The sequence below is a fragment of the Mobula hypostoma genome, chromosome 22, assembly GCF_963921235.1.
Source record: "Mobula hypostoma chromosome 22, sMobHyp1.1, whole genome shotgun sequence".
NCBI lineage: Eukaryota > Metazoa > Chordata > Chondrichthyes > Myliobatiformes > Myliobatidae > Mobula > Mobula hypostoma.
The window spans coordinates 25,052,429-25,079,468 of NC_086118.1; the positions used below are offsets into that span (position 1 = coordinate 25,052,429).

The following is a 27,040-nucleotide window of genomic DNA, read 5'->3' on the forward strand; positions in this document are numbered from 1 at the left end:
GCACAGACTGAAGGGCCAATTTCTACTGTGCTGTAGTGTTCTATGACACTATGATCATTAAATGTACCTTGAAACACAAAACACCTATTGAAGTTACAAATTCACTGTTCAATGAAACATCCTGATACAATTTACTCAAACTGACCTTGAGCACACAGCTTTAAATTTTCTCTCCAGACTTTTAAACCCACCATTATCTGATCCTTACTAACTCTTCCTTCAGTTAGTCCTGACGAAGGGTCTCGGCCTGAAACGTCAACTGTACCTCTTCCTAGAGATGCTGCCTGGCCTGCTGCGTTCACCAGCAACTTTGATGTGTGTTGATTACCTGATCCCTCCTGTTTTGTTATTGATAAAAGTCTCTGCTTCTGATAAATCTTCAGTAATTATTTGTAGCTTGGGATAAAAAAGAATATAACTTTTATTTTCCTATATAAAGTACAAAATCATCAGGCTATTTCTATGGTAAAATTAATATCCACGTTGTTATTTTTCTTTAGGGATGATAGTCTTATAATTTTTTTTCCTATTTCTGAACGATTGGTGATTTATGTTGCATTCCTATTTTGGCAAGCACATGAAACATTTCATTTTGGGTCACTCTAAAATTTAGTCAGAACTTGTATGATAATTTTACAAATAGGAGTTTTCAATAAGCACTAAGAGGAGTTTGTTTTGGAATGGGAAACTAGACATTGATTCCTTATCAGATTCTAGATCTGGAGGCATTATTTTCTTTTGACCAAGTAACAATTTTTCTGTTTCTCTAATGAGTGATATTTTAATACATTTAGCAACCCTAACAGGTAGACGCTGTCTGAAACATTACTGTGCTAAGTGCCTCAAGAGGGTCTTGTGATCTCACTTCTCCGTTGGCTAATCAGCAGGGTCCACAAGAAGAAACTGAGCAAGAATTGCCAAGTCATACCTTATGCTCAAAGTATACAGACACATGTAAAGGTTGAGGATAGGAAGTGCCTTCATCCCTGAATAGAAAGCTGTCAATTGTTATCTGTTCATATGTTGGGTGGACTATTGCAGAATTCCACACGCTCATGAGACTGTACCTGAGCAGCAACATGAGTATTAAGATAAGGAGGAGAGAATGAGGAGCAACAGTAATGAAATGAAATTTCTGTCTTTGACTGTTAAATGTTATGGTGAAATGTGATGTGTCTGGGAATGTGATAGAGGGGAATGAAGTACATGCTCTCATTGACTAAGTTTGTGCACCTATGAAACACATGATATCAGCTCCACAGTGCTAACTAGCTTAATTGGAGACAAGCAAGACACTCAAAATGCTGGGGGAGCTCAGCAGGCCAGGCAGCATCTATGGAAAAGAGCACAATCAACGTTTCAGGCTGAGACCCTTCAGCAGGACAATTGGAGACAATGAACCATTCTAGTTTGTTGGTAGGCCAGAACTAAAAGTCAACTTGTAAAGCACATAGTGGTAGAGTTTAATGGTCTTAATCAAGAGGTTATTCTTCTGCAGTCTGGTCTCTGGCCTGATTTATTCTTTAAAGTGTTTGTGGACGTAAGATGGATCTTAGTTCAAGTTTAATTATCATTCAACCATACGCATAAATACAGAGAAATGAAACAGTGTTTCTCTGGGACCAAGATGCAAAACACAATACTCATAATCATACACAGCACACAGCACATATTGTTATGATAGCAGAAAAACATACAGTCACAAAAATAAATAGCTCAAGTTCCTGAGTGTCATGGCCTATAGATTGATGGTTCATGGGATGTTGTCCTGGAGCCATGTTTCGGCAAGACCAAGCATGCAACAGTCCTCATTACACACTAGTGTAGCCACAGACGAACACGATCCAGCTTGTCTTCCACTGACCAAACACTGGAGAGCTACACCGATGGGAGGGACCGACCCCAAGCTCTGCACGGACTCCAGCACGCTCCCACACCACATCTGGCATCTCCACCCCTTGGCAGCTGCAACAGGCCTTTTGCATGCAACAACCAAGGCCACACAACTCCCCCGCCGTCGGTCTCCCCAATGAACCAGTGCACTAACTTACAGGTTTCTATATCAACAATGTTCAGCAGGATCTAACGATCACAAGAAAAATGTCCAAGGCAATCACTTGCACCATTTTTGGACCACCACCACACACCATCTCTGACGCCTTCCTCCTTGGGTATGGTAGGCAGCAAAACAATTTGCAACATATCCAGCTCCACCGACATCAAGCAACTCGCCAGCAGGACAGATCTGCGGCACTCCATGTTCAAAATATCCAGCAGTGTCAAGCAATCGCAAAAAAGACGCAAAGGACAAACAATTACGCCTTTGTTTGGATCTGGAGAGGCCACTGCAACAGAGTACATCGCCGTCTTACCAGAAGAATAAATGAGGTAACTTTACTCTGCTTCCTAGATTTCCTAAGTATTTGATAGTGAAACCATGTGATACCTTCCACAACAGCTCAACAATCCTATCAAAGAAAATATTTCTATTGTTAGCATAGGTTATGAACTGGATATTAGCCAGCTAAAAAGAATAACATATTCCATGCATCTACATATAGGAATGGCTCAGAAATGTTAAGTTCTCATGAATGAAGATCGGTCGAATATTTTTGCACAGGCAGCACAGAACAGCACATTAGCTGATCAAATAATGTTGAGTTTATTTTAAACCAAATACCATATAAGGAGAAACTATGAGATCATATTAACAGTTTCCAAATAGCAAGAACTCAGTTTATGCAACAGCTTTAGAGTACATCATGAGTTTGCTGTTCCTGTAAAAAGACTGTTGTGTAATGGTGTTTTTGAAAAAAACAGCTTACCACCTGTCTAGGATTTTGTAGTTCTTCACAAGCTTTGAAGCAAATCCTAGTTCTTAATTTCTTTGACTGCTTGTCTGGATTTCCTTCATTATTTTTAAATAATGAGGTTGATAACTCTGAAAGATCCAGGGCTGAATGAATTAAAACAATGTAAAACTGTGTAATCAATGTCACCTGCTGTTACTTATGTTCCAATACAGCATGTTCAAATGCAGAACTGATACATTGCATTGTTCCACCATTAGCTCCTTGAAGATGGCACCTTCTTGCCTGCCTTATCTTTGAAACCCATTGAGTAGTTTGACATTTTTATATTGCCCATAAATTAGACTCATTGCAGAATGTTGTATCACATTTTCATGTCCAAAGAATGTTGTAACAGTGTTATGTTAATTACTGCTAAATAAATCTCTCTATCTCTGGAGAAAATAATGATTACAAATGTATAGTTTCTTTCCTTCAATATTAAATTATTTACTAGGTTTTCCTTTGCCTCTTTCTTATTCTAGTATTTCCACAACCCTTCGTATTTCTATTTCTGTCCCTAACGTAGCATTGGGCTCAAGCATTCTAATCTGTTGCACAATTTATTTCTCAATCCTTCAACCTGATTGGATCAAGAAGTATCCAATTGTTTTCCGCGTTTGCTCAGACCCTCATTACTTTGCCAAGAAAAGAATTTAAAAGCCTAATTTTCCAAGCCAAGTTAATTTAGGTCTTTGACATCAGTGCTTCAAACAGTATATTGGAGATGGGGCTTTTGTCAGATTTTGAGTATTTTCTCCACTAACAAAAAAGCAAACAAAATGAATGTTATGAACATCTCCATTGACCAGAAGAATAACAGGACCACAAGCATGAGTACTGTGGCTACTGGAGCAGGTCAGAAACTTATTTACTTTTGAAGTGTCTTTACGTGTGGTGAATGACTTCTTGTTTTCTCAAAGCCTCATCACCAGCAGCAAGGCACAAACTAGGAATTTGAGCCACTTGCCTGGATGTGTACAGGTCCAACAATGTGTAATAAGCTCCTTGTTTAGTATCCTGTCCGAAACTCTCAATGTTTAATACCTCCATTGTGTTCTGGTATACAATGTCCACAAATACTCTGCAGTTACTCAGTAAGGCTTCTCCACAACACCACCTCAGCCTTTAACACAAAGGGAAGGAGGGCCATCAGCTGCAGGTTCCCCTGCACATCACTTTCCCTTCATTGCTGCATTGAAGGGCAGTTACGGAGGGGCAATAAACACTGGCCATTCTAGTGACGTTGTCATTACCATAATTAAATTTTTAAAAAAACACTGACTTCTGATTTAAAAAATCAGTCATATTGTCAGCAAAATGCAATCAGTGAAGAAGTTTCAGAAACAAATTATGTAATTAGTCATCTACTTACAGGGAATGTGAAAAAGGATGAAAGAGTACAGAGAAAATTTATAAGGATGTTGCTGGGTCTGGAGAACCTGAGTTAAAAGGGAAGATTGAATAGGTTAGGACTGTATTCCTTGGAACATAGAAGACTGAGAGGAGGTTTGATAGAATTATCCAAAATTATGAGAGATATAGTCAGGGTAAATGCAGGAGGCTTTTTCCACAGAGTTTCAGTGGGACTACAACCAGAGGTCGTGGGTTAAGGGTGAAAGGTGAAAAGTTTAAGGGGAACATGAGGGGAAACTTCTCCACTCAGAGGGTCGTGAGAATGTGGAACGTGTTTCCTGCACAAGTGGAGCATGCAAGCTCAATTTCAACGTTTAAGAGAAGTTTGGATAGGCTCATGGACAGTAGGGGTATGGAGGGCAATGGTCCCAGAGAGGGGTATAGGAGTAGGCAATTTAAATTGTTTGGCATGGACAATATGGGCTGAAGTGCCTGCTTTATGTACTTTTCTATGACTAAATAAAATCAGCCATAGATCACTCCATGAGAAATAATAAGTCATTCTTATTCTGACCTGCGGTGGTTGTCTCACAATGGATTTTGGATATTTTTCGACAGTGTAAGAATTTGGGAGGAAAAAAAGGCAGAAAATCCCAAAGTGTGTTTACCAGGTTGTTAAATTTTTCTGCTATATTTGTGGGCGCCTTTGGTAGAACTGACGCCTCACTGTTCCAGCCACACACATTCAACCACGATCTCTGGTGCTGCCTGTGTGAGGTTTGATCATGTGGGTTTCATCTGGGTTCTGAGATTTCCTCCTACATCCCAAAGGCATGCAGGTCGGTAGGTTAAATGGCCACAGTAAATATTTCCTAGCATGTGGGTAGAAATTGGGGTGGGTTTGGGGGGGGTGGTGGTGGTGGAGTTGATGGAAATGTGAGGAGAATTAAATAATGGAATCAGTGTAGGATTAGTGTAAATGGTCGCCCGTTGGTTGGTACTGCCATTATGGGCCAAAGGGCTTGTTCTGGTGCTTTATGACCCCGTGAGTCTATTCAGGGCGGCATAGCGATGCAGCTAGTAGAGCCACTACCTCATGATGTCGGGGAACTGAGTCCAATCCTGACAGTGGGTGCAGTGTGGTTTGCATGTTCTCCTTGTAACCACGTGTTTCCACTTGTGCTCTGCTTTCCTCCCATATGCCAGGGACACGCAAGTCAGTAGGTTAATTGACCAGTGTACATTGCCTCTAGTAAATTGGTGAGTGGTAGGATGTGAGGGGAGTTGAGATGATAGTGGGAAGAACAGAAAGTGGGATTAATTTAAGATTAGTGTAGATGGGTGGCGATGGTCGGCACTGATTCTGTGGCGGAAGAGCCAGTTTTCATCTTGCATCTCTCTGTAAACATCTGTCTGTCTTCACGTTTGCTTCCAGCGGCTTGCCACATTTTTTGAGATTGCATTGCTTCTGTTTTAGGTTATAGGAGAGCTGAGGTTACTGCAGCTTCACACCCTTTGACAACATTAATATCAGTGAGGGGCTTCATACAAGGACATACTTGGTAGCCATTTCCATTAATTCTGATGTATCACGATCCTCCCAGTAGGTAGGTTTGAGTTGGAAAAGTTTGAATTTTCCCTGTTGTTCTTATTTTAAGGAATTGGCTGATTATGCAGTTGCATGTCCAAGTAATCAGTAATATTTGCTTGGTTTGGGTTGTGAGTTGATTTAACTTTCATCTTGGACATTAGATATAAAATGTTGGCTAAGTGGGGATGCTTATAAGCTTGTAATCTAATTTCAGGATTCAGATGTTGAAAACTCTGATAGTAAATCCTGAGCATTAGATTACTGCTCTGTTTCAGTGGTCTGATGTCTATTTCACATGCTTACCATGTGCGATTTTCAGACTTTTCTTTCAGGTTGAGAGCCCTGCTGACAGCAGTTGTTCTTGCAGAATTATGACACAAGATGCTGGAAATAAACTGCAGTCTTGTCAGCAGTTGTAAAGCAGAGGCATCCGAATCCAAATCATTAACCCTTCCTTTCTCTTTCTAGATGCTGAGTAAGCACTAATGGGACTTCCTTTTAGTTCTAGATTTTTTCCCCCAATTTGTAATCTTTGCTGCATGCACTCTGTTTGTGCCGCCAAAACATCATTTTCCATGATGTATGCATGTCTGATACCTCTACTGAATGATCACTACACTGTGGCTGCAGGTCGCACGAGATGGGATTTGCAGTTTCTTTGCAGAAATTGTTAAAGTAGGTGTACATTACGAAATTGGCAATGTTTGCCATCAGTTCCTTGTGCCTTGAAATGAATAAAAAACAGATGGTTACACAAAGCCAAAAGATCCAGAATAAATCCCTTTACTATTCTAAATTTACAGAAGTCTTAAGCCCATTTTAATGAGAAAAGTTCAATCTTCTGTTAAACCAACATACAATTTTAAAGATTCTGTGAGCGCAAGTGGTTCCTTCACCACCGCCACTCCCTCAGCCTCCTGCCACTGTTAAGTTTGCATGTAGGCCTCACACACAATATGCTGGAGGAACTCGGGCAGCATCTATGGAAAAAGTACAGTTGATTATTTGGGCCAGAACCTTTCAGCCCACAACGTTAACTGTACTTTCCTCCATGGATGCTGCCTGACCTGCGAGTTCCTCCAGCATTCTGTGTGCGTTGCTCGGATTTCCAGCATCTGCAGATTTTCACTTGTTTGCATGTAGGCCTGCTTTCTTAAACTCATCATAAGATTAAATTTTGGGCGTTCCAACAGTTATCCAGCGACTGGAGCACAAATCTCATATGAAGAAATTGGAATTTAAATTGCGTAAATTAATTAAACAAAAATTAATCTAAAATAAAATGTTAGCATTCTTGATGTATTGATGGGATTGTCATGTAAACTCATCAAGTTCACCAGTGTCTCTGTGGGGAAGGAAGTCTGCTTGTCCTGTATTTGCTGTCTGTTTTAGATCTTCTGTCCTTATTTGGCCCTTAAATGTAACTACAAGCTGACAATGATATGACTGGGTCATTATGGTGGGACCTGCTCCGCATCATATCTTTAAATAGATAAATCAATCAGTCTGTCCTCTGATTTGCTTTAGTGAGGTACTTTGGCACATTTTAAATGAAGTTACAAACGTATTTGTCAAGAGGCATAGATGCTGGAAATCTGAAATAGAAACAGAAAAGCCTGCGAATATACAGCAAATCAGGTAGTATCTCTGGCTATGGGATCACCAGTGTTTCAGGATACTGACTTTCATCAAAACTAGGGAAGAAAGAAAAACTTCTTCCTAATGCTGATGTAGGATCCTTGACTGGAAACATTGTTTTTCTTTGCACAGATGCAGCTTGACCTATTGAGTATTTTATATTAGATTATGAGAACGCTCAGTCCTCTTTCATTGAAATTTAGAAATGCATACATGCATTAAGAAATGATGCAATGTTTCTCCAGAGTGATATCACAGAAAACAGGACAAACCAAAGACCAACACTGACAGAACCACATAATTATAACATATAGTTACAGCAGTGCAGAACAATACCATAATCTGATGAAGAACAGACCATGGGCACGGTAAAAAAAAGTCTCAAAAGTCCCGGATCGATCGACTCCCGAGTCCCCGATAGCGGCGGCAAAAGGGAGAAACTCCTTGCCATAAACCTCCAGGCACCGTCAACTTGCCAATGCCTTGGAAGCAGCCGACTACTGCCGACACTGAGTCCATCCGTCCGAAAACTTCGAGCTTCCGACCAGCCCCTCCGATACAGCCTCCCGAGCACCATCCTCTTCCGAGCACCTTCAACCTCTCTCCGGCCGCTGGAACACGCAAAGCCGAGGATTTCGGGGCCTTCAGCTCTGGAGATTCCGGTTACTACACAGTAGCAGCGGCAGCGAAGTGAGGATTTCAGAAGTTTTCCATATGTTCCTCCATGCTCTCACATCTGTCTCCATCAAATCAGAATTGTGTATGGTCCCCTACTTGACAGATAACAGATATCATCACCAAGGTGGCCGCGTGCACTACCGTCGCGCCACCATCTTCTCCTCCCTCCCCAATTAGTATTTCCTGCAGTTCCTGTTATAATTACTAAAAAAAAGCTAGTACAAAAGCAAGATTGTCATGTGGTGAAGCCTATTGCATTAGGCAATGGAGTCCGGCCTTTTTGCAGATTTTCAAGAATGGACATTAAAATCAGCTTTGACAGTGATGCTTGTCTCTCTTGTGCAAATACAAGCATTTTTTTAGAAACCGAAAGACCTTTCAGCCAATCATTTCTGTTCTGGCTTCCTGAGCAATCCCATAAGTCATGTTCCCTCATTCCTTGTTCCCCTGCATCTCTTCAGTTTATTTTCTCTCATACATGCCCAAGAACTCCTGTTTAGCTCTTTTGCCAATAACCTACACTAAGTGATAATCTGCAGGAGCCAATTAACTCTGCCCTGTGAGAGAAAACCAAAGCACACAGAGGAATCCCACATGGTCAGGGAAGGAATGTGCAAATTCTGCATAGACAATTGCTGAGGTCAGGTTCACACTAAGGTCCCTGAAGCAATGAATCAGTAACACAAACTGCTCTGCCATACATGGAAAAAACAATCTGAGGCTACAGTGAGTGAATATGACTGATTGTGTTGCATTCTACTTAGAATATCACAGTCTTGTTAAAATCTATATTTGGCATATTATTTCCCATGCTTCATACTTTAACAATAGTGTACAACTGTAATATTAGCTTGGGGGGGGGGGCTGGTTATTGTAGGCTTTCACAAACTCTTTTGAACATTCAAAGCTGTTTCAAGAGTAACATAAAATAGGCAACACTCTGGGTGAAATTTGAAATCTTCCTCATTTTATTAGGCTGGAGTATCTATTTGCTAAGATGAAGAGATCAACCCCTAGTAGCATGTATTAATTGCTATTGTCATTCAGTTCATTTTGCACATAACAATTGTATGCTGCTATTGTACGGTATATTACATAACATACTTCCAAATAGTTTCTTTTTGAAAGATTATGTACTAAAATTAATGTCAAAGCTATTAAATTACTTTCAAATAAAGATTGAATCAGTTTTTAAAATCTTACTTTTAGATTAAAAAGTTATGGTATTGGTAAATTGCTTTATTGCTTAGTTTAAGTGGTTCCAGATTGAAATGTGGCTGCTTTAATTGGTACAGACTTTATCTCAATTCATATTATACATCCCCATTTCCCTCTGCTACTGTATTTTTCCTCACACATGTCCAACTAGCATTAGCCTAGTAAATCAATATTGTATAATATCTCAGCCATTAATGCCTTTTCCACAGTGGCTCACCCAAAAGATGTCCTTAGTGCTGAATATAAGTGTTTTATAACTCACCATACCAAATTAATAAGGACATCTCTGAAGAACGATGTGAGTGGTCATTGCAAGGAATATATGCTAAAGTCAGCATATGTGGAAAGTGACATATGGCAGGTAAAGGCAGAGTGGATTTGATGCCTACTAATCTTCCGGATATCCCTTCCTTCAGCTTATGCCTCTTCAGTCATTTGATAAATGACAGGGACTTCCTCAAGTCCAATCTGCTTCTTTGTTTTGCTTTGCATATTCCATGAAATAGCCAAGACAGATTCAGGTGACTGATTACTGACTTAACAAAGCCATTTTATTTGAAAGAAAAAAACTGAAGTAATATTCATTTGAATTTTTTTTTGCTTTAAGATGACCTTGTGCCTGTGCATGTTGTAAATTCTGAACTTCTGTTTAGTTTTCCTCGGCATTAATAAATTTAACAACTTGTAGTGACCTAAATAATATGGCTAGACAGTGCAGATGTCCCATGCTGCAAAAACTCATTTCAGGAAGGTAACACCATCAATTTGCGGGAGGCTTCCAGGTGGGATGTCTGCAATAGAGTAGCTCCTTAGCAGCTGGCCAGCTAGTTTAAATAACGTTAGCTATGCTAATGAATGAATGACACCTGTTAAACTCACCTCAACATGTCTTTTACAGTCTTAACCCACCATGGGCAATAGAAAAGTCACTGTTGCAAACAGTGCAGCGAGCAGCACTGTCATTATTTTGACCCCTATTAGGCAGGGGTACACTTTAGTGTAGTCTGGAGCGACGTATGTTTTATATTTTTTTTGGAACACTCTGCCATGGCGTGCTCTCGCTCGCGCGCTCTCAAGCGATCTCGCTTGCTTTCTCTCTTGCTTGTTGTCTCTTCCTTGCTTTCTCTCTCGCTCGCTCTCTCTCGCTTTCTCGCTTGCTCTCTCTCACTCTCAAAAAAATTGATTTCCGTGATATTGTATATAATTTGCGGGCATCAGGGAGCCACTATTTATATGCAGGAGACTCCCGGAACTTCCGGGAGAGGTGGGATGTCTGACAGTGTGACCCATGCCACTCTTTATAAATACAACAGATAATGCTAATTTCTGATCATAGGTGGTGTGCATTTGGTGGTTTTGCTGAGAAAATTATTGAAACTTTAAAGATAAAAATATGAAATATAATGAAGTTGATATATTAGACAAGATAACATTTTAGCAGAGTGAATGTTGTAGAAAATGCAGAAGTTTAATAGGCAGTTTTTTAAAAACATCTTTTTAGTTCCTGGTAGTCTTGGCTAAACGTTTTTGTTCTGGAGCAATGAGAAAATGGTTTCTTCTGCCAAGAGACACAGAAAAGGGAAGAACGTGCCCAAAAGTAATGGCTTCGGATGATATCATACACTAGTTGTTGTAATCCAGAGTGCAAAACTATGTTTTGTTTCATTACTGGGGTAGAGTGTGCACCAAGGGTAAAATCACTAGCCGCATTAAATGTGATCCATATAGATGGTTCTCACTTGTTCTCAGCTCAGCAATAGAAGTATTTGTTTTTCTGTTACCGACACTTGGCTGCCATTCAAACAGCAAAGCATTTGTTCATTTGGAAAGTAGACACTTCAGTGGTTAAAAACTGATGAATAAATGAGGTTACACTAATGTGATTTAACAAATGTGTTTGAAAACTTGTGTTGCATTTTAAACTGTGACAATAGTGGATTTTTTGGCACATAAAACATGTTAATTTTCCTTTTTGCTGGTGGTCCATGAAAATAAAAATAGAAGTGTAACTATTTCTATGTTGAAATATTTTTGTGGATATTATAATGGAAAGATATTTGAATAAATAGAGTCATAGAGAAGTATATCAGAGAAAGAGGTCCTTTGGCCCATCTAGGGAGAGTGATTTGTGAAGGGGTGAGGGGAGATGACGGGACATGGGAATTCCCCTTTGTTTCCTTGTGGACCAACCCAAAGTAAACCTTTAACCTCTATGACTTTGGTTACTCAAAATTAACTGTTTTTATTGATGCACTATAGAAAGCATCCTATCTGGATGCATAAAGCTCAGTACAGCATCCGCTCTGCACACGACCACAATAAACTGCAGAAACTGCAGAAAGTTGTAAACACAGCTCAGCACATCACAGAAATTAGCCTCCCCACCACAGACTCTTGCTGCCTCAGTAAATCAGCCAGCATAACCAAAGATTTCCCCCGCCCCTCTTTCTCCTCGTTCTCTCTTCTCCCTGTTCCATTGGGCAGAAGATACAAAAGCATGAAAGCCCATACAGCTAGGCTCAAGGACAACTTCTACCCCACTGTTATAAGACAATTGACTGGTTCCTAGTATGGTAACATGGATATTTGACTCTCATTATCTACCCCATTATGATCTTGCAGCTGCTTATTTATCTGCACTTGCCCTTTCTCTGTAGCTTTAAACACAGTATTCTGCATTCAGTTATTGTTTTCCCTTGTACTTCCTCAATGTACTGTGTAAAGATTTGATCTGTGTGAACAGTAAGCAAGATAAGCTTTTCACTGTACCTCAGTCCACACGACAATAAGAAAACCCAATTTTTGCATATTCCTCTTTCTTCTTCCCTTGAAGCAGGGATCAAAGATAGCTAGATTCTGTTGTATTATTTGTATTCTGCTGATGAAGCCAATATGGGATCCATAGGCTTGACATAAGTAGGGTGGGTGATGGTTGATGGAACGGGTGGGTGGTTTATTTTGGAGCTTTTGTGCTCTGATGACAAATTTCAATGAGCTCATGAGATCAAGTGTGTATAAAGGTACTCAGCACCATCCCAAATTCTCCTTCTCCATTTCTGAGCAGTCACAGGCAAAAGATCTCCATAAGTCAACAGTAATGATGGTTGAGTAAAAATTCATCAGGAGATGTTAAGATGTTAAGTTTCTTAAGTTGGCATAGGAAGTAAAATCTTTGCTGGGCTTTCCTAGTGATGAGCATAACATGCTTGTCCCACTTCAATTTATTGGTGATGTAGTCCGCATGAGTTTAAATGACTCGACCATATACACAGCTGCAAGATGGCCTACCTCTCTTTGATAGCAGGTCACATCATTATTAGCGATTAGACCAACTACAGTTGTGTCATCTGTGAACTTTAGGATTTAAATGAATTTGTCTGTGGAGGTACAGTCATTTGTATAAAGTGAGAACCGGAGAGGTGAAAGAACACAGCCCTAGGGAGAACCTGTGCTTATAGGCATTGGATCAGACAAGTAGGATCTCAGCCATACATACCACTCCCTGCCTTTGTATTATGAAAGTTGGTAATAGGATATAAAATAATTTAGGTTATCTTGAGATCATAGAAAAAGGCAGTTTCTTAAGTGCAAGCCTTTCTCAGACATTCATAATTTCCAATTCAGCTATGAAACAATATAAAAATCACCGCTTTTCTTTGTTCTGGATGTCTTCATGCATCCTGTCATCTGTGACAATGTTTGAGATCGAAGAGATATGAATGTATTTGAAAAACAAGCAAATTTCACCCTTCATCTCGGTTTCAACATTTTTTTTTAGCTCATTTACATTCGGACATTGTGTGCTGCAGTCACACTAGATTTTCCAGAGTTAGATGCGACTGTGTACATTTCAGAACAATGTACGTTTTGGTTATTAATATGTCAATGGTAAAATATGAATTATTATTCTCAAATTTTAATTTCATTCTCACTGACTGTAGGGAACCGCAGGCCCACGACAGCTCCAAGTGGAGAAGGAGTATTCAATGCACAATAATGGTGGAATTATGAGCTGAAGCAGGCTTCATTGTGGAGAGCATGAAAAGCCATCTAGTGTACAGGTTTAGCAATTACCTGTATGTATGTCAGTACAAGTACTTCATGAGCAGAGCATTCTGGTAGGCATAGAGGTCAGCGAGCGAGCCAACAGAAGTGACCGAATGTGCAAAGTAAAATGCAGCTTATATTCACCTCAATATAACAAAGATCAAATGAATATTTTTAATGTACTTTTATCTAGGTTGGCCAACTTTTCCCAAATACCAGTTAGGAATACCGATAAATACGTTTTTGCATTTTACAGAGTTCTTATGCCACTACTGTATTTTAATTATGAAGCAGTGACCTTTATTAGATACAAAATAGGAAAATTTTGGAAATACTCTAAGATCTTCAATCTAAAATGTTAGTTCTATTTATTCTTTCTTCAGATATAGCCCGTACTATTGAGAGTTTCAAGCATTTTCTGTCTTTATTTTAGATTTTGGGCATCTGCAGTGTTTTTTTGTTTTTCACAGTAAATTATAATGGTGAAAGACGCTGAAAGATACAGCTGAGTGAGTACCACTTCCAGAGACTGATTCAGTAGAGCTGAATAGAACTACACACATTTACTGTTGTGTGCTGTGTGCATGTGACTGAAGATAAATTTCTACATCCAGAACAAAAAGTCCAGTCTGAATTTCAGTGTGATTCCAATTGAGTCTTCTTAGGTAGTCCTTCAGAATCCAGGATGACTTGCTTCCACTCCGAGTTTGCAAATTCTGATGCGGCTAAACTGGAAACTACAAATGGAGCAGAAGGGGACTGATGGAGTGGCTGGGTGGGTGGATTGTGGGGGGTGGGTGGTCGTAGTCCTCCGGTGCATGATCTCTGTGCTGTCAACACACAGTATCACAGTTTTTTATACTCCTACGCTGTAATGGGCTTGAGGTTCCCTAGTGGATGTGGTATGCCTTCAGGCCATTCTCGGCTCTTTTTGTTGGGCTTCCTAATAACCACAACAAAGCTTAGAGATGAGTGACTGTTCCGGGAGTCTGATATCAGTTATGTGAACAGTGCGGCCTGCTCAACGGTGCGGCCTTCTCAACATTGTTCACTCAGGGTAAACAGAACCTCAATGCAACGATGTTGGCCCCACTTTCCCTAGCAAAGTGTACTTTCCTAGTAGTATGGAATCCTGCAGTGCAAAAGATCCTTTAGCAAATGCAGGTTAAATTAAGTTGATAGTAGTGCAGGAGTCTTGTGTGCGACCAGAGTAAGGGCTCAGGAACATTGGCCAGATATATGGCCGGAACCAGGAGTTGGGGAAGTAGGCCTGTTGTGTGGCTGGAATTGGAGTCGGGAACGCAGGCCAAATGTGGGGGATCAGTCTGCTGTGTGGCTGGAGATGGGGTCTGCTTGTGCAGTAGGCACTGGGATTTGGAACATGGTCCAGATTGTGACCAAAGCCAGAATGGGAGCCTAAGGTCAGGTGCAGGGCTTGGTGAGTGGAAGGAACCTGAGGTCAGAATAGGGTCTGGAGTCCAAGTTCAGGAATGGGAGCTAGGTGAGTGGATTGAGCTACGTGGGGAATACGGGATGGAATTGTAGCCAAAGGAGTGCCATGTAGTTGGAATGCCATCTTTCCTAATATGTATTAAACTTGCATACCCATGATGTTACTAAAATCAATTTATATGTCAATTATCTCATTGCTATTGGCTGCTGAATTGCCTATACTCAAAATGACAGCACTTCCAAAATAAACACACTTTCAGTCGTCAACCTGAGGTCTTGAAATGCATATCAATGCATGTCTTCCCCATGTTATACTTACTAAGTTAGAATATTCACAAACACACGTGTTCTGTATGAGGATAAGTCTTAGGTGTTCTACTAATAATCAATAGCAATGAAGTCTACCAGCATCTGTCCTTTTTTAAATCTTGCTCGTCATGTTAGAATCTGCTCTAGAATATAGAGTAAATTCCCTATATTATTGAGTTCCCTCAAAACTAATTAATATGCTTGAAGACCTTGGCCTCAATATCTCCTTATACAAATAGATCCTCAATTTTGTCACTTGCAAACCCTAGTCAGTTCAGATTGGCACAACATCTCCTCCACAGTCTCCATCAGCACAGGTGCACCACAAGGCCGTGTACTTAGCCCCCTGCTCTGCTCATTTTATGCTTATGACTAAAGCCTGATTTATTACTTCTGTGTCAACTCGATGCCGTAAGTACTACATTGCCGCAAACCCTACGCAGAGCCGACGTGGATCCCTATGCCAGAGCCTCTCCCAAAATGAAACTGCGTGTCGCAGCAACGCAGACCGCAACAACTGTGGTTGGTCCGCCTGGTAGCATGGCTTTTCCTCCTACGCTGCAATAGCTTCCCATTGGGTGACTGAAGGGCAGAGAAGGAACTCTGGCTGCAATGCTTTCCTTAAAGCTTTACAGACCTCCGAAATTATAGAGGACACATTTTGCTTTTACGAAAAAAGTCGCTCGCTTTAAACTTGCTTACTCCGAGAAAGACTACCATGACCATGAAACCTTGTGCGGGCAGGTGTGTGCGCATGCACAACATGCCCGAATTGCAGAGCGACACAGACACTCCAACGCACAAGTATAAATGCTCACAACGTGTGTCAGTCACTTGCATAGGTTACGGTATCGAGTTGACGCAGAAGTATAAATCAGCCTTTAGAAGCTAACCATAGCTTCAATGCCATATTTAAGTTTGCTGATGACACAACTGGCTGGACCCTTAACAATGTTGATGGTCTAAGTCTATAGGTCCTTGGAAGCGCTGCTCATATTGACTGAGTGGTAAAGACGGTGAATTAGCTGAGGCAATGGGTTCAAGAGTCAGAAGTTATTTTGCTGATAAGGCCACATCTGCAGTATTGCTTTCAGTTCTGGTTGCCCTATTATCAGAAGGATATCAAGGTTTTGGAGAGGGTACAGAAGAGGATTACCCAGATGTTGCCTGGATGAGAGGGCATGTGCATTGAGGAAAGGTAGGACATACTTGGGTTGTTTTCTCTGGAGCGGCAGCGACTGATAGAGGTTTGTAAAATTACGATCGGCATGGATAGAGTAAACAACTGGTTTCTTTTTCCCACGGCTGAAAAGTCTAATACTGGAAGGTGTATATCTAAGGTGAGAGGGTATAAATTCAAAGGCGATTTTTTTTCCATAGAAAGTGGTACCTGAAATGCACTGCAAGGGTGGGTAGTGGAGACAGATATGCTAGAGGAGTTTAAGAGACTCTTGGTAGGTATTGAGTGAAAAGACAGTGTAGGTACATGAAACTGTGTGAGCAGAAAAATTTATTTTAGTAGCTTTTAAATACTAGCCTAATTAGCTCTGTTCAGCATCATGGATTGAAGGGCCTGTTCCTGTGCAGTAGTGTTCTATGTTCATTGTACTGCCTGGATGATATGTTCCCTGTAGCAGTACTTGTACCTACAACTTTCTTATTCAGAGATTGAAACATTCCAATACAAAGTCCATTCACCTACATTCTTTGTGCCTCTGCTTTTGCAATTTTTACCAGGATACCTAGAAATCTAAATAGCGTCAAGCATTCTTCTAAGTTTTCTTTAACGAACATGTTATGTAATCTCTATGCCCTGTGCAGAGGTAGTAGGCTCAAAGTGAGAGGGTTGCATTGTGTCCAACACTGATAAATCCGTAAAAAAAAATTACTTTCAGCAGTTAGATTGAAAAGAGGGCCATGCTTAGCACTTTAACTCTGTTGGAGAAGCTGTGAACAGTCTTGCCAAATTGGATGTGAATGTAGATAGGTGAGAAAGATGCTTCTTCACCTTTCACATGGGCTGCCTCGTGTGAAGGTGGTGCTGATGAGGTAATTGCTGATGATACAGTTGTAAAAATAGTTGTTTTATTTCCCATATTTCCATGTCATTTGCCTAGTTTAAATGGTATTTTATTAGCATGTTGAACAGACACCAAAGCAGCATTTCCTCATGTCACAGATGTACATTCCCAGCCAGCACTTGTGGATAAACTTTAGTGATTTTTCTGCAGGTGCTCAAAACCTATCGTTCGTGTTATATATGAACATCTTACATTATTGTTAGAATTCACATCAATGTCATTTGAAAGCTGAGCATTATCTATCCAAGATCATTGTGTTTGCATTATCAGTGATCTGACCTTTACTTTTCCACCTATTTTCTATTGACAGGAAGACTGACAGCTGCAGAGAGCCAACATCTGTCATGAAGGTAGCTGCAATGTCAGAGCAACTGGAAATGGTATATTGTCATAAGTACAGAGAGACACACCATCTCTATGAATCATTTCAAAACATGAATACTGTTGTGTCTGTGCACAACTACATATCAATTAAATAAGAGCACGCACATGGGTGATGGTGTATTCACATTGCAACACGAGAGAGAGAGAACAATGCATGTGCATAGACAACAGCGCATGGCGCAGACAACAGATCAATATGTGGTACTAAATAGGGGGTCATTGCTCTAAAAGTAGTAGATCTATACATTACACTTCCTCCCCCTTTAGGTTAATGCAACATAAAACTCTATACCGTATGTACAAAGCATTCAATTTCCCTTCCATAAACCCATATTCCACATAAACATGCTTTCACAATAATAGTCCATAACTAACTTCTCAGTTCTAAAGATTTAGTCTCTTGGGTGGAGCTCTGTTCCTTTTAGGGTAGTGCCCCTGGGCCTGTGGAGTGGAATCAGGTTTGGCGCATGTCTTGTCAATGATAATGTTCTCATCGCGCCTCTGGACCTGTGGAGTGGCATCACATTTGGTAGGTATCTTGTCAAAGAAAACCTCTGTTTCCGATGTCACATTGCTGTCAGTGACGTCATTACTGAGAGATAAGATCAGTGACTGTAATATGTCCGTCTTGTTGGATGCAGTCAACTTAGTTATATACTTTAGTTAAGCATCCAGTATCTGGTCCGCATGACGTCTCCATATCTGATTTCCAGCATCCACAGTGTACATCACTGGTCCAGTTCTTGCAGGTATCCTACCAGGTGTCCACTTGTCCTTACAGTGTCATGTGCTACAATACCCTGGCCATTCTTGACGCTCTTTGCTGCTTCACTTGGAAACTAACTGAACTGTTTATTCTGCACTTCCCTCCGGAGGTCTGGTTTCAGGAGGTCTATGCAAGACCTCAGATTCCTGTTCATGAACAGCATTGCAGGTGTTTGATTTGTCATCACATGAACAGAGTTCTGATATGCAAAAAGCAAGTTGTCCACCTTGTGCTGAAGAGAAATGTCCTCCTCGTCCATCACTTTAATGGACTTCCTGAAGGTTCGGATAAACCCTTCAGCTAACCCATTCATTGCTGGGTGGTGAGGAGTTGGCTTGGAATGTCTGATGCCATTTTTCTTCATGAGCAGTCAGATTCTTGTGACATGTATTGTGACCATTGTCACTCGCAATTTGTTCTGGTAAGCCATTTCTGGAGAAGATGGTCTTCAAAGTGGAGATAGTCTTGGCTAAAGTGATTGACTTTATTGAGATAAGCTCCGGGCACTTTGAATGAGCATCCACAGCAATCAGAAACTTGAGTCCATGAATGGCCCAGCAAAGTCAATACGTACTCTCTTCCAAGCTGATGACAGCTACTCCCACGGGTGTAATGGTGCCTGTGGGTGTGCATTTTGAACTTTTTGGCATCCGGAATAGCTTTTGGCCAAGTCTTCGATCTGTTTATCTGTTCCCGGCCACCACAGGTAGCTCCAGGCAAGACTCTTCATCTTGTCTGTTCCCAGGTGTCCTTTGTGCAGATTTTCTAACACTCTGGTGTGCAGTTTAGAGGGAACCACAGCACGAGATCCACACATCTGCTCCCTTTGACATACTGACAGTTGGTCACACCTTGCTGAGCACTCTGGAAACAGGGTTACCATGTTCGATTATGAGAACACTCAGTCCTCATAGAGCTGCATTCCTGGAATCCTATGTCTTTTTTTGAATGAGTTTAATGTTTTGAAGTTACAAAGCATAACATTAGTGACAAGGTATTTTTTAAAAGAATCCTGAGAACTACTGACTTAATGAAACGCAGCAAGACATTCAAATTAAAAAATACACAGCGAGGAATGTTGAGTTAAAGAAAATGCAAGCAGTACAGCACATCTTCTTTGGAACGGAAGACACGATCAAGTTTTTAAAAAAAGGCAGTAACAAGAGAAATTCAGGGGCCCATAAAGAGTGAGTACCTAGTATAATAATTATTTTTTTAAGAAGTATAAATGGCTGACTATATCAGAAAATTGCCATGTTTGATTGCAAAAAAAGATAACTGGAATATGTATACTGAGCTAATTCTACAATATTTTGAAGCAAATGAAACAGCCAATGAGAAATGGGTGCCAATTTTGCTGAGTTCATTGAGTTTAAAGGCATACAGTTTACTTCGAAGTTTGACTACTCCAACTAAACCAACAGAAATGAGCTTTGCCGATATTGTCAAAACCATGCAGGAACATTTAAAACTGAAGCCATTGTTAATTGCAGAGTGCCTTAGGTTTCATAAGCATAATCAAAAGGAAGGGGGTGTCCATTTCAGCATTTGTGACTGAATTGAAGAAATAGTGTGAGCATTGCCAGTTTGGTAATGAGCTTAATAATGCACTGAGAGATTGATTAGTTTGTGAAATTTTACAAGTATTCAAAAGCAGCTCCTAACTGAAACGCAACTTATATTCAGAAGAGCAGTTGAAATTGCTGTTTCAATGGAAACCACAGACAGAGATACAATTGATTTGCAGTCAGGAATGAATGTGAGTGTGAACAAAATGGCAATGCCTGAACAGAAAATGGCAGATCTAATTAAGTCACCATTGTGGCAGGAGCTCACATTCACCAAACAAATGCAGGTTTAAAGGTGAAACTTGCAGAAAATGCAACTAAGAGCATGTTGGTCAGATGAAAATGAATGGACTGCCCAGGGAAGAGAAAAAGCTAGAAAGTCAAGTTGCAGTTTCAAAAAGAGCTCTGATCTGCATGCTATTGATGAAAAATTTGATAATGATGAGAGTGACACGGGACTGTGTACCTTTGAGATTTACAATGTGAAAATTAACAATTGACAAGCAATATGACTTGCACCAGAAGTGAACGGCAAATTAATTAAAATAGAAAGAGAAAGTGCCGTGCAGGTATTCAGTAAGCTGCAGGAGTCATGACAAGGTGATTTTAAAGGCAAGAGTTCGGCTTTAATGTACAAGAGATAGTTTAAGTATCTTATAACAGTGAAATTGAAGCTGTCCTCGAGCTTCGTGGTGTTTACTTTTCAGCTTTTCTGTCTTCTCGCCACTAGAGGTATGGGGGATGATTAGATGGGGAGAGAAAATTGTTCAGAAAGGGAGGGATCTTTTTTTTATGCTGGCCGTTTTTCCAAGGGAGTGAGAAATGCATACAGAGTACATAGAGGGTGGCCAGCTTTTATAATGGACTATGCTGTGTCCACAACTCTCTATAATTTTTTGCAGTGTTGGGCATGATTGAAGAAGTATTAGGATGGTTCAGTCTTGCTGTCACTGTCAAAGTTATTGCCCAAAACTCTTATCTTCCTTTCCCTAGTCACTGACTCCATTCATGTCTGACATTGGACCCGGGTTTTGCAACCTTGGTATCTTATTTAAGCTTAAAATGTGTTTCAACTATATCCCCATGTTAATGCTCGGTTTACCAATTTCCTTCTTCTAAATAATCACTCACTACATCCTTGTCTCAGCACATCTGCTGCTGAAGTGATTACCCATGGTTTTCTAACCTCTGGATTTGACTATTTTAACATAAACTTGTCATTCATGACTCTGGTGTCTCCTATCAATCCTGTCCCTGCTCTTGTCAGCAAATATTAGCATCTAGTTAAGCAATCTCCAGATTCACCACTATTTTACATAACAGCCTTATTTACTGGGTGCACTACTTTTAACATCAATTAGCATGCACAGATGCTGTCAGTATTGAGTTCATTTTAAATGCACTAATGACTTCAAATTAATAGAATATATTGCATGCATGTTAACCATAGTTCAAAGAGAAATACCATACCCCAACCCATAAAGCCGGATGAAGTTCTAGTAACTTGATTTTTCAGAATAAATGGTAAACACTATGTTATGAATATTTTTGTTTAGAGGCACAACACAGTAACAGGCCCTTCTGGACCAACAAGCCCAAGCCACCCAATTATACCCATATGACCAATTAACCTACTAATCCATCCATCTTTGGAATGTAAGAGGAATCCCAGGTGGTCGTGGGGAGAACATACAAACTCTTTACAGACAACAGTGGGATTTATAAATAATGTTTAACTCCTGGGTAATTCTAGCAGCTTCAATCCATGAATAGGAAGGACAATGTTTTTAGGATGTGTACCTTGAAATTAGATTTTATAATCCATATTTTTCAATGTTACGTGAATTAATTTTTTTCCTAGAATGGAAAGTGATGACGACAGTTTTCAGCTTTTTCCTTTGCATCACATCGGCGCCTGACTTTTAACACCAATTAACAGGCACATTGGAAGTTAATTCGTCTCTATGAGATGTGATTCCTGCTGCTTTTTTTTAAACCTCATTCAGTTTCCACATCAGCTACAAATAAGGTTATGTGCATGTGCCTTTTGGAGAATAGTAGCGGTTATCAGATCATATTGTCCTGAAGGAAACTCTGTCACTGGATAGTCTTCTGACAAACTAGATATTTACATCATACTTGTGTTTAATCCCTTGCCTCTATACTGACCAGTCCCCTACCCCCCAATGTCATTTCCAAAGCCCTGTAATCCTGACCCTAACCCACCATTCTCAGTCCAAATTCCATGTTCTCTCTGCCAATCCCATAAATTGCTTCTGATTTTGTAAAGCAGTGGCAGTCCAATTTGCCCACCACATCCTCAGTCCTCTCCCAGATCATTTGCTTGATCCACTAGCCCTGATCTTGCTTGTAGAAATGTGTGCTGTGCTAGCAAAGTAACTCCAGATGCTTTCACTTAATCTTGCTCAGCCCCACATCACGATGTTTGGATTATGGTGATAATCTTATCCTCCTCCACCAAAGACCAGGACTTGGCCTTATTCTTAGCTGGCACACTTTCAGTTATGAAAGTATGTAACAGGGCCTGCAACCAAAATGGTTGCAGAAGGCATCTAGTGCATCTTCTTGGCTATACAAAAACCCCCTGGCTTTACATTTTTGTTGATTATTACCATTTGTTCTGGCAAAAGTCGAGAGGGGAGGCTCTCGTTATTCACCCATAGGATGTGGCACTTTCTAGCAATGTTGGTACTAACTGCCTATACTTAATTAACTTAAACTGAGAGAACTGTTAAGAGGCAACTACGTCAGTGGATCAGGGGTCTCAAGTAGGCCATGTTGGCTAAGGATGGTAGATTTCCTTCCCCAAATATCATCACTGAACCAGTTGAGTTATCAGTTTGTTTCATGGTTAAAGTTGCTGAGACTAGCTTTAATTTTATAAATTCCAGGTTTGTTTGATTAGTGGATATAAATTCTGGATCAGTGTTAGAGTTCTGGCCACTGGACTGGTAACTAAATCCTTGTACAGCTGTAACCCTGAGGAACTTTATCTATCAAGAGAGACGCATGGCTAGGTTCAGAATAATGATATTTTAGTCACATATTTAAATGTAAGATATTAATATATCTGTGTTCTTGGGTATTTTAATTATTTAGTTCTGAAATCTGTTTGTGTATATCACACAGAGAATTATTCAGAGTTTTTTAGAGAAGGCTAGTGTTGGGCCTATAGTGTCCCAAAGTCATTACTGATTTGTGTACAATTTGAGCTCTCTAATGTACCCTACATGTTTTGTTTTTGATGACTATTGGCTTACAGTGGCCTGGAAATTTCAAGCTTGCTAAACTTGGGCGACATGATACCATAGTGGTTAGCACAACGCTTTACAGTACAGGTGACCCCGGTTCAATTTCTGCCTCTGCCTGTAAGGAGTTTGTACGTTCTTCCCCATGGCTGTGTTTCCTCTCACATTTCCTGAGACATCCCGGTTGATAGATTAATTGGTCACCGTAAACTGTCCTGTGATTATGTTAGGGTTAAACCAGGGGTTGCTGGGTGGTGTGGCTTGAAGGGTTGGAAGGGCTTATCTCAACAAAGTAAAAAAAATTAAAAAAGCATAGAAATGAGAAAGAGCAGGGGAGATATGTAACAATTGGTTCCAGTGCCCCAAGGAATGTTTTTATTGGTATTGCAAATATGCAGTGGTTTTTTCTGTACACAGCAGACATGATTTTCAATCTTCTTCACCATTACTTACCTTGGTAAGATTTTGAGGAGCACACATTACCCACGAGCTAACCAGTGTTGTCTGGTACACTTAAAGTGGTAGTTTTCAACAAGCTTCTTCCGGAAACAGCAAGGCGAGTGTAAGCTGAACTGCAGTAAAGTATAGAGGGAGGGAAATGTGGTGTTTCCGATTCGGCATTGCAGATCATAGTGGAAGTAGATGCATGGAGAAAGGATCAAATCCTTCTGGGCTTTCTCAACCAGGAAAAAAAACCAAAGATCTTTTCTAAAAATGGATCAGAAATCCAGTCAATCACTGTAAATGTACAGATCGTGTTGATGATTTTAGTGACTGACTCCCCAACAAAATTGATGCCTTTTGCAGTGCAGGAACGGATCTGCACCCTTCTGTTGGTCTTGCTTCCTGACCTGGGCAAACTTTCTCACTCTGTTTCACTGTTGCCTTCATTAAGTGATAGATAGATAGATATACTTTATTGATCCCGAGGGAAATTGGGTTTCATTACAGCCGCACCAACCAAGAATAGAGCATAAATGTAGCAGTACAAAAACCACAAACAATCAATCAAGTGTTTGTAGTTTCAGTATGCATTCAGCAAATCATAAGCTTCTGACTGTATTTTGTAATAATTTTTCTATCTCAGTTTAATCTGATAGCACATAAAACTACTATGTGCCATTGGATTTTTAGGCTAGTATCTCGCTGGACGTCCCTACCTAGGTGAATGACAGCTTCAACCCAAGAGGAAGGAAGCCACAGATAAGCCTGATGATGAAATATGAATGAAAGGCTAAACCAAACACTGTCATTGGTCAAGGAGTCTGGTAATCAGAAATTTCACCAGACCTTTCTCAAACTAGTGAAAGATCCTTCAGCTGCTTTCAATGTCAACAGTTCCAGAAAGTAAGACATCATAATTTAACAAGTCAAATATGCGTAGGATAAAAGTAACAATGTTTATGGGATGGAAGGTGCATCAACAAATTAAGTTAGTATCAAATCAGATAGTTGGAGGTTAAATATTGAATGTTTTTTAGGTTCTTTCCTAATCTCACTTGCCTATTTATTGAAGCTATGGATGTGAAATTTAATTGAGCTTGTGGTATTTGTCCCGTGCCACAACAGTCTCTATTGTAGGGAGATTATCTCCACCAGAAAGCAATGAAGATAATAGTTATTCCATAGGAAGTTCAGGGCAACTTCTTACTCAGTCTAACTGTCCTCGTTTTGCAGCCTTGTTTTCTCCAACTGCTGTGATGACCACCACAGCTTATCCCAATTGGCCACACAAGTTGCACCGTATCAGGTACACTCTCTTTGACCTATCCATTCTACCTTCTCTGCATCTTAAACCTAACTTGTTTTCTGTCATCCAGTTTTGCCAAAGGGTCTTTTCAACCTGAAACATGAACCCTATACCATTTCTGACCTGTAATTCCAGCAATTTCTGATTTTGTTAAAGTAAAATGCAACAAATGCAAACTTCAAGGAACCTCTCTGGAAATGCAAGATATCAATTTGGACATCTAGAGCCACGTCACACAATCACAATGGTGATGCTCAGCTTCAGTGGGTTGAGAATGTACCAGCGGGCAGTGTTGTGCTTCTCACCCTGCCAGACTTAATGCAGCAGATGGTTTGCTCCAGGCTCTTTTCTCAGCACCTTGGCATTGCGTGTCATGCTTTATCTCCGTCCCCCAACACTGCCCCGGAGCACTAGGTCAACGGACTTTCAATTACTGCTCAGCTTCGTATACTGTCAGGCATTGCGTACTCCCTAGAGAAATCAGTGACCATAATTTGCTAGAGCTGAGGTAGCAAGTAATAATACTTTTTATTATTACTATTATTATTACAAACCTTCCACTGCTGTGGATTTTCTAGCATAAATTTTACAGAAACCTATTCCAAATCATTGGTGTTCTGTGATTCTTGTGGTTGTTAGTGTGAAATTGGGTGTAGCTGTGAAACTATCTAATATCACACAATATAAAAATTGATGGCAGTTCGTAATTCTTTTACTCAGATCCATAACTCAGAAGTATTACATGTCAGGATTATTAGGGTTCCTGCCTAAACAAATATGTCCTTGAACTTTTCTATCACTCATAACAATCTTGCATGATGGCAAACGATAATGTGAATGCTATAAAATGTGAATTATCTGTCACTTTTGTCCTCAGGTACCTTGCCCTGAGGTCATGAATACAAAATCGTGATTACACGGAGAAGATTACAACATGTTTTTCGATTTCTGAATATTCCAAACATTGATTAAATTTAATGCAAATATTATTGGGGTTATTCAAACTGTCTAATAAATGGATGATAATGTGATGCACTCAGCTTCTCGCGCCAAGCTCTCTATTCTTTGATTCCCTGCTTTATGTACAATAGAAACTGGTGCTGACCTTTATGCTCTATATCTCAAAAACATTGTAAAGTGACAAGGATGAAACTGCACTTGTGAATAGTGAAATGTTGAGTTAAGAAACTACTGTTAACAAACTACTGCTGTCCTGAATGGGTTAATGTCACGCCCATTGTTGTTCACTATGATGCATGTGAGAAACCTGCTGCTGGAAACATTTCCTCATAGCTGGACGTTTGAGTGCCAGATAAACAGTCTAATGAGGGAGTTTTTAAGTTCATTTAGTGCTAGGAGCCAAGAATTTGCAGCTGCAATCAGTTTCAAATTTGTTTTCTAATCCTGATAATTTTCTAAAGGCATACATGACAGAAAATATTATTTAACTTTGTTTTACAAAGGAATGGATAATCCTATAATGAGTTCACAAACATTGCAAATTAAGCAAATGATCCTTCAATATAGCTTTTCTCTGTTTCTGTTGTCTCTCTGTCATGAATCACATAATTGGTCCTTCACTAATCTGCCTTGCTGCTAGATTTCCTCTGGGTGGAAACAAAATTCTTACAAATGGCTATTTTTATGTCTGCTGTGCTCAGTATCTTTTTAAGGGGCAGAAGAAAATCTTGCAGACACTGTTAGCTTTTTGCTACCTGCATGCGAAGCCATTAAATCAATGAAGAACAGGATCAGTCACTTAGCAATCAAATCCAGCAACAAACAAAAATGTTGCGTTATGGAATTAAATATCAAAGGAAAAAATATGCGGGGAAAATCAGGGGAAAATTCTTCCATGAAGTCTGAATCCTTTTTGAGTCCAACACGTGCCTGACATGGAAATGAGACATGCAACAGTGTCCAATAGTGCACAATATATGTATACATGGCAGTCTGGGGTTTTAATTTATGCTCGTGTGACTCATAGAAGGCATGGATCACTTCTGAAGATAAAGGACAATAGATATAATTCGTGTGAAGTCTGCTTTGGTGCTACTGCCATTGAAATAGCTTTCAGTGCCTGC

General features: G+C 40.1%; 1 protein-coding gene and 1 long non-coding RNA gene across 3 annotated transcripts in view; both read left to right on the forward strand.

Moving 5' to 3' along the window:
• LOC134360220 (rho GTPase-activating protein 44-like) overlaps positions 1–27,040 on the forward strand; it is a 297,116-nt gene that overhangs the window by 135,222 nt on the left and 134,854 nt on the right. The window lies entirely within an intron of this gene.
• On the forward strand, positions 3,590–26,024 carry LOC134360222 (uncharacterized). Its single transcript, XR_010021278.1, has 3 exons — positions 3,590–3,707; positions 17,530–17,599; positions 25,834–26,024. It is a non-coding gene; the product is annotated as an uncharacterized LOC134360222 (long non-coding RNA).